The sequence below is a fragment of the Chrysochloris asiatica genome, unplaced genomic scaffold (assembly GCF_000296735.1).
Source record: "Chrysochloris asiatica unplaced genomic scaffold, ChrAsi1.0 scaffold00275, whole genome shotgun sequence".
Classification (NCBI taxonomy): domain Eukaryota; kingdom Metazoa; phylum Chordata; class Mammalia; order Afrosoricida; family Chrysochloridae; genus Chrysochloris; species Chrysochloris asiatica.
In genome coordinates, this window is record NW_006408793.1 from 2,142,037 (window position 1) to 2,150,590 (window position 8,554).

Sequence of the window (8,554 nt, forward strand, 5' to 3'; positions counted from 1 at the left end):
CAAGTGAGAAGAACAGAGAGTGGGACCCTAACCAGAGAGGCAGTGATGCCAGGGATGGAGACACAGAAGATGACGTGGACAGATGGAGCAGCTGGGGACACTGGACTCAGGGAGGGAGAAGGGCTGTGTGCTGGCGGTCGGGGTGGGTGTGGGTGTGTGGCCTGTGTGGTGTACCCTTTGGGGTTATATGATGATGCATGGAGGGGACTGTAATTGCAATGAAATGAAATACGATAGGATGAGTGTAAAGCTGATGTTCTCCCATGTAAACCTCACAATAAAAACTTAAAAAAACAAAATGTTGAAGAAGTGGACCAGATCTTCCTGGGAGTTATCACGGCTTTGTCTCTTCTCCTGCTACATGTCCCTCCTTTCCTGGTGTGTTCCTTAAAGGCCCTGAAACCCAGGACACCTAGGATCCTACCTACCATTCTTCTGTTATGAAATTGTTGTTGTTGTTGTTAAGTGCCATCAAGTTGGTTCTGACCCATAGCGACCCTGTGTAGGGTTTCTGAGGAGCAGCTGGTGAGCTTGAATCACCAACCTTGTAGTTCAAACTGACCTCACAGTCTAGCTCATTAACCCATGGTGCAATTGGGCCCTGGTATTTCTTGGGATGTGTTTGTGGACCCCAGCCCTTGCCTGACCCTCCCCAACAAACAGTTCATGAGCCTTCTTTTATTTTTAGCACTCAAGCAGAGACATTAAAAGATGAAGAGAAGCTGACTGTGGAAGTAATTATATTCAGCTCTGATGACAATTGTACCAGTCACTCAATTCTGAACACGTCTCCTCCAGCTCATACATCTGAGAGAAAAAAAAAAAAAAAGAAAATTGATTCTTTTTAAGGCTTACTAATTGTTAACATTTATTGAATGAGTACCAAGTGCCAAGCATGATTGCAAGTGCTTGTCACAGGTCCAGCTCCCTTGCAGAGCCTGAAATGCGATTCTTGGCCAAGTGACTTATTGAGGGAGAACTTTGATTGAGGAGGCTCCAGTAAACGAGTGAGAAAAGCAGGGTAGGGTAGGGAAAGAAGCCAGGCCTCAGCCCGATCCCCCAGAGTGCTCTGGATTGTGAATTGAACCATTGCTTCTTGTTTCTCCCAGAAGCAAGGGTCTGGGTGGTTATAGATTTGTGTCATTAGGTCACTAGCCACCAGCCATTCCCAGTGGAGTGGGGTTGGTAAAAAGTGTATGAAAAGGGCCTTCAGCCAGATAGCTCCTGTCAGCCAATGGCAGGCCTCTTATAAAGGAAGCAGGTGTAGGGTGTTTGCAGCCCAAACCCACCACAGCAGGTGGGGATGGGTGTGGGTTCCTTGCCTTGCATGGAAAACCAACACATCAGTTATTGCACTTTGCAACAATCATTGCAGTTGTTAAGTGTCGTTGAGTTGGTTCCGACTCAGAAGGACCCTTAGAGGGTTTCCAAAGAGTGGTTGGTGAGCTTGAACCACTGAACTTGTAGTTCAAGCCGATCTTGTAGTCCAGCACATTAACCCACAGTGCCATACCAGGACTCATTGTGGTACGTTACTGTTATTTCCTGCTAAAGGGTTAGGTGTGGGGCTGCTAACTTGTAAGGGTTACAGTTTGAATCCACCAGCCACTCCACAAGAGGATGAGACTTTCTGCCACGCTACAGATTTACAGCCTGGGAAATCCTATACAGGGTCGCTATGAGTAAGAACTGATTCAATGGCATGCAAAGGCAGCACTATTATTATTTGCATGGGGTCACAGATAACAACATGTGCTACTAATTTCCCTATTTAACAGAATGGGAATCTGAGACACCAAGAGAAAAAGTCAAATGATGGTCACACTTCAGAACCATGATTTAAACCTGTTGTTGTTAGATGTTGTTAAGTTGATTCTGATTCAGCAACAGAAGACAGCACTTCAGCAAAAATTTACTTGCATGCAATAGTAATTATATTGTTCCATTATTTTTGCATTGTTAGCTCACCTCTCTTTGGATTTGGCACAAATATGGATCTCTTCCAATCGGTTGGTCAAGTAGCTGTCTTCCAAATTTCTTGGCAGAGATGAGTGAATGCCTTCAGTGTTGCATCAGTTTGTTGAAAGATTTTAATTTGTATTCCACCAATTCCTGGAGCCTTGTTTTTAGTTAGTGTCTTCAGTGCATCTTGACTTCTTTCTTCAGTACTGTTGGTTCTTGATCATATGCTACCTCTTGAACTGGCTGAACACTGACCATGTCTTTTTGGTACAGTAACTACGTGTATACCTTCCATCTTCTTTTGATGCTATCTGCACCATTCAAAATTTTTCTCATAGAATCCTTCAATATTGCAAGGCAAGGCTTGATTTTTTTTTCCTTCAATTTAAGCCTTTGTTGGTGCCATTGAGTTAGTAACCACTCAAAGCAACCCTATATACAACAGAACGAAACACTGCCTGGTCCTGGGCCAACCTCACAATTGTTGCCATGCTTGAGCCCAAATTAAAATCAACTGCCATTGAGTTGATTCCAATTCTATAAAAGGTTTCTGAGACTGCAAATCTTTATGGGAAAAGATAACCTCATCTTTGTCCTATAGAATGGCTGGTGGGTTTGAACCACTGACCTGCATTTAGTAGCCCAGTGCCTAAGCCACAATTTCACTGATGCTAACATCTGAGCCTAACCATCACACAGCCTGCCTGTTTACATAAGATGTGCAGCAGGATAAGGGGACAAATTCTTGTCCTTAAATATTCATTGAATTACTTTGGTTGTGCTTGTTAAGTGCAGTCGAGTCAGGTCCAACCCATAGCAGCCCGTATAGGGTTTCTAAGGAGCAGGCGGTGAGCTTAAACCATCATCAAACTGACCTTGCAGTCCAGTGCAGTAACCCACAGCATCTAGCAGTAACAGACGCTCAGAGAAAATAACTGCTACACGTTTTGAGTAGATATTACAGATTTTTTTTTTTTAGACTGTAATATAAAGATTGATTAGGATCAATATTTCCATAAAATAGAATAAAGATTTATTGGCACTATTTTTGCACCAAAATCCAAATCCAATAATTTATACTCATTACTCCATTTCTAATTTAAAACATTGTTGATGTTATTGTTAAGTGACGTTGAGTCAGTTCCAATTCATAGCAGCCCTATATAGGGTTTCCAAGGAGAGGCTGGTGGGTTTGAATCACCAAACTTGCAGTTAGCAGTCCAGTGCTTATTGTACATTGCCACACCAGCATTGCTCATTCTATTTTATTAAATCTCTATTTGTATTTCTGTATTCTATTATAAATTATTACAAATCTATTCATATAGCCTATCTTCATGTATATTTTATTTTTGAAGCTCAAAACAAAACAACAAAAAAAAAATGCAAGACAGCAGGAAATAAACTACTTATCTTTGTGTTATAACTATGTTTTGAACATTTGTCTGACAGAAGAAGTTCATGTTCCATTTGCCATGTTTATAATCATGTTTGGCCATTTTCTTTCTTCTGACATCTTCTATTGAACATGAAAGATGAAACAGAATTACAATTTCCAGTGCTGTGGTTCTTTAAATGGTATGGAACAGAACTTGATGTTCAAGAAAATGTTTTAAGAACAGAGATTAATGTACTTCTCTGAAGGGTGCAGAACATGTTTCTGTCGCTCAAACTAATGACTTGTCTTTAAAAAAACATTAGCTTGTGGAGCAGTGCCAAGGTGAGGAGGCCATTCACCCCAGGCAAAACAAAAGGGGAAAATGCCCTAGGTAGCGTCCCTTCACCAAGCCACTCCTTGCTTGTCTTATATTTACTAATGCCATAAGACAACCTGAAAATAATACAAATGCTGAAAAACAAACACATTTCATCTATCCCCCAAGCTTAGTCACAAAGCTATTCCCAACCATATTTCTTGAAAAACAGGAGGCTCTTTAAAATAAAACCTTAAAGCCTCCTATTGCAGACAGCTTTGTACTCTGTCTGTTTAGCATTATTCTTTGAGATAGAGACAATCTCTCTGGGAACCCCAGACCATGTGTTTTCTGCAATGTCTTGGCTGAGCTCAGCAAAGCCTAAGATTTCACTAGGTGTTAGATAGTACGATCTACTGTGACAGTGTGGGCTTCCCCTTAAGGGACTTATTAGTAGGTCAGAATACCTAGCAAACGTTCCTAAAAATTGTCCCAGAGGGGCGGGAGAAGGTTAACACAGAGTCAGTGTGGATTTGAAGGACCAGCTGAAATAAATCAGCAGAAAGCTCCCCTGTGGCCTTTAGCTTAGATAAGCAAAAACTCAAAAGAGGAAGGAAAGAAATGAGGTCTATTTTCTGGCTCTCGAAAGGGAAAGAGGAAGTCGGCTAATTAAATTTGGAAGCCCAGGTGAGGGAAAAGACGCCTTGATTTGGCTAACCCAGTAAGGAATACAATTGTTGGAAAATTAGAATACTGAAACTCTAATTTGACCTTTGGTCCTTTTAGGATGCTTGAAAATGGAGAAGCTAATCTTGTGGAAAAGCAGTCAGCTCCTGATTTGAGACCCTCAGTGCTGCCTTTGTGCCACCACGCCATTTGCTTTACTAAAAGGGAAGCCTTGGTTGGATCTCATCCAAGGCAGTCTCATTGCCAGAACCCCCAGAGGAACTTGTTATAAAGTGGTCCTTTGGTCCCCAGACTTCCCATTTTAAGGTCACGTCTCTCCCAGGTGATGTAGAATCCATCGTCTCCTCTCTTTCATACCTCTTTAATCTTCCCTCCCCACGAGCTCCTTTCCCTTGGCCTCCACATTCACTTACATCCCTAGATTCTACAATGACAACAAAATCCTCCCATGAACTTCCTTCCTTCTCGACTAAAATGCTATCTACTTCCTATCACCACCCAACACCGGCTCCCTCTACTTCACCTCCCATTCATTCCTTGACTCTCTGCAACCTGGATCCACCCCACCTTGGAAAGGATACTGTTGAATTGATATACACAATGAGCCCTCTCTCCAACTTCTTTGCTTCTGTAGCAGTTAACACTAAATCACTTCCTTCCTAATAGCTTCTCCTTGGTTAGCTTTCTGAGCACAGCATTCAACTGCCTCTTCCATTCCTCATAGCCTACTCCTTCTGAGGCTTCTTTGCTGACTCTTCTTCCATGAACTGCTTAAGTGTTGACATTCTGAGGCTCTGTTGCCTTCCTTCTTCTCATCTCACTCCGTGTGTTCTCCTTTGATGAAGGCATCTCCTCTCCTATTTCACCAACTTTCTGTGTGGACATTCTCAGACATAAACACTGAGCCTCATGCGCTCTACAAAACCCAGACTTGTACTGTGAACTATGTATGTATAGCTGTTGTGTTGTTGTTGTTAAGGGCCTTCAAGTTGGTTCTGACTCATAGGACTTTGTATAGGGTTCCCAAGGCTTTTAAAATCTTTGAGGGAGCAGAAATTCTCATCTTTCTCCCATGGAGCAGCTGGTGGCTCAAACCACAGACCTTGTCGTTCATAGTCCAGTGCTTATTGTATGGAGCCACCACACCCCCAGATAACATGTTGCTGCTCTTTGTGCCATTGAAACTATCCTGATTCATAACGACCCTGTATAGGGTTTCCAGGGAGTGGCTGTTGAGTTTGAACTGCCCACCTTGTGGTTATCAGTCCAGTGCTGATCCTACAGTGCCACACCAGGATTTATAATCACCTCAGAGGACTCCTGGTGTGGCACTGTGGGCTATTGCGTCAGACAACAAAGTCATTTAACTGCAGGGTTGGTGGTTCAAGCTCACCAGCTGCTCCTTGGAAACCCTATACAGCGTCGCCACAGGTTGGAATTGACTTGACGGCACTTAACAACAACAACAATAGATTTAGCATGTATAAAACCAAATTCATTGTCTTCCTTGTGAAATATCTTGTTTTCCAAAATCCTTAGTTCTTCTACTTGCATGTATATTCAGACTCTATGTCTTCAAACCATCTTGGCCTCATTCTGCAACTTCATCTGCCACATGCAATTTAATTTTAAAATCCTGATGATATTATCTTTCATGTCTAAATCCATCTTTATGTTCCCACTGGTCTAGTTGAAGCTTCCAGGCAACTTTCTTGTAAAATAAAGAATGGAAGATGTCAGCTAGTCAATTGGTCTTCCCATTTCTCATCTCTTCCTCTAATCTATCTTACATCCACTGTTAGCTAGTCAATTCCAGCTCATAGTGACCCTGTACAGGGTTGCTGAGACTGTAAATCTTTATGGGAACAGACCACTTTGTCTTTCTCCCATACTCATTCCATAGTTTGTCATGATCCACACTGTCAAAAGCCTTAGCACACTCAAGAAAACACAAGTAAACATCTTTCTGATATTCTCTGCTTTCAGCCAAGTTCCATCTGACGTCAGTAATGATATCCTTTGTTCCACATCCTCATTTGAATCCAACTTCAATCTCTGGCAGTTTCTTGTCAATGTACTTTTTTTTTTTTCTTTAGCAAAATGTTTAAGTGCTAGTTCCTTCATAAAACCATTCCAAAAATAGTAATTATTTTTATTATTTATCTCTTCCTTCTCTATAAACCTCTTAACTTTTTACTTCTATTATAGCAGTGCTCTTCAAAGGGTGGAGTTCTGGTGTAGCACTGTAAGATATGCACTGAACTGCTAAACACAAGGTTGGTGGTTCAAACTTGGAAACCCTATACAGGGTTGCTATGAGTCAACACTAACTCAACTGCACGTAACAACGACATTCAAAGGGTGATCCTGAGTCAGACTAGCAGCAGCAGCATTAGTATGACCTAGGAACTTGTTAGATAGCAAATCCAGGGACCTGACTTCTGATCTATTGACTCAGAATCCATGGGAATGGACTCCTGGATTTCTGTTTTAAGAAGCTGCGAGGTGATTTGAGTACTACTGCAGTAGAGCCACTCCCTTAGTGCCAATGTTGTGTGTTTGACTATATCTTCCCATCTACACTATGGACTTCTTGATAACAGGGCTGCCACCTCTGTAGCCTACCTTGTGTTCACATCATGTGATGCAATTTTGTTAAGTAGCCATAGAGCTGTATTTCAGTGTGGCCCTGTTATTGTTGTTGTTAGGTGTCATTGAGTCGGTACTGACTCAAAGAGACCTTGTGCACAGCAGAACGAAACACTGCCCGATCCTGGGCCAACGTCACTATTGTTGCCATGCTTGAGCCCATTGATGCTGCCACTTTGCCAATCCATCTCACTGGGGGTCTTTCTCTTTTTCCACCCTACCAAACATGATAGACTTCTCCAGTGACTGGTCCCTCCTGACAGTATGTCCAAAGTATGAAATGAAGTTTAGCCATCCTGGCTTCCAAGGAGCACTCTGGCTATACTTATTTCAACACAGATCTGTTGATTCTTTTCGCAACTCATGGCACTTTCCAACACCATAATTCAAATGCATCAATTCTTCTGTGGTCTTCCTTATTCACTGTCCAGCTTTCGCATGCATATGAGGTTATTACTGGTTAAATAAAAGGGTTCTGTGAAGAATTTTCTGAACATTCAGTGTAAGAATCAGCTCTTCATGTCAGCTTATATATTTTCTTTGTCTGTCTTTGTTTCTTAGATTTAGTGTAAGTTGTAGGTCAGAGGAAACTGTTTTACTTAAAATAATTATTCAAAAAGAGTTGCTTAGCCAACCATCAACTTTACCTTAGCGTCCTTCTGAGCGTCAGGAAGGAAAGTGAATGTTATTCAACATTCATTACTTAGAAGGTACTGAAAGATTTCATATAATCTCCACTACAATAACCTTTGCAGTCCAGACTATGATTATATTTTCATATTATTAACATATTACTAAATATTCATATTTAATATGATTAAAACAATGATTAACATAGTCATATTTTAATGGTGAGTAAATTAAGGCTTGGGGATACTCTGTAACTTATCCATAATCACACAACTGCAATTCGCTCATCTTCGGGAATTAAAGCCATAGGCCCCTCTTTGAACTATGACAATAAATTCCCTCTACGGCTTTATGTCTAGAGCCTTAGTTTCTTGTTGTTGTTGTTAAGTACTGTCGAGTCAATTCCAACTCATAGCAACCCTGTACAAGATTTTCAGGGAGCAACTGGTGGGTTTGAACTGCCAATTTTGTGGTTTGCAGACTAATGCTTATCTTATGGCACCACACCTGGAATTCCGGGGTTTCTTAGTGCTGCTAAAATAGAAATATCAGAAAGCCCAGAAATTAATCTTCTTACCATTCAGGAAGCTAGAAGTCCAGATTAAAAGCACTAGCTATAGGGGAAGTCTCTCTTTCTGTGTGGTCTAAGGGAAGTCCTATCTCTTTCAGCTTCTACAGTCCTCCCACCCCAAGAATCCAAGTTCCTAGATGATTTTCACATGTCATTTATCTTGCTTCCTTTTTTTTGCAACTTCTTTTTACAACTCAGAAGCGATTAGGTTTAGGATGCAGTCTACACTGATAGGACTTCATTAACAGAAATAAACCCTATTTCCAAACAGGATAGAGGTTAGCATTCTGACACATAGTTTGGGGTGAGGGGCACAATATAACCACTGACAGCTGCTGACTAATTCTGAACTTTCCATAGA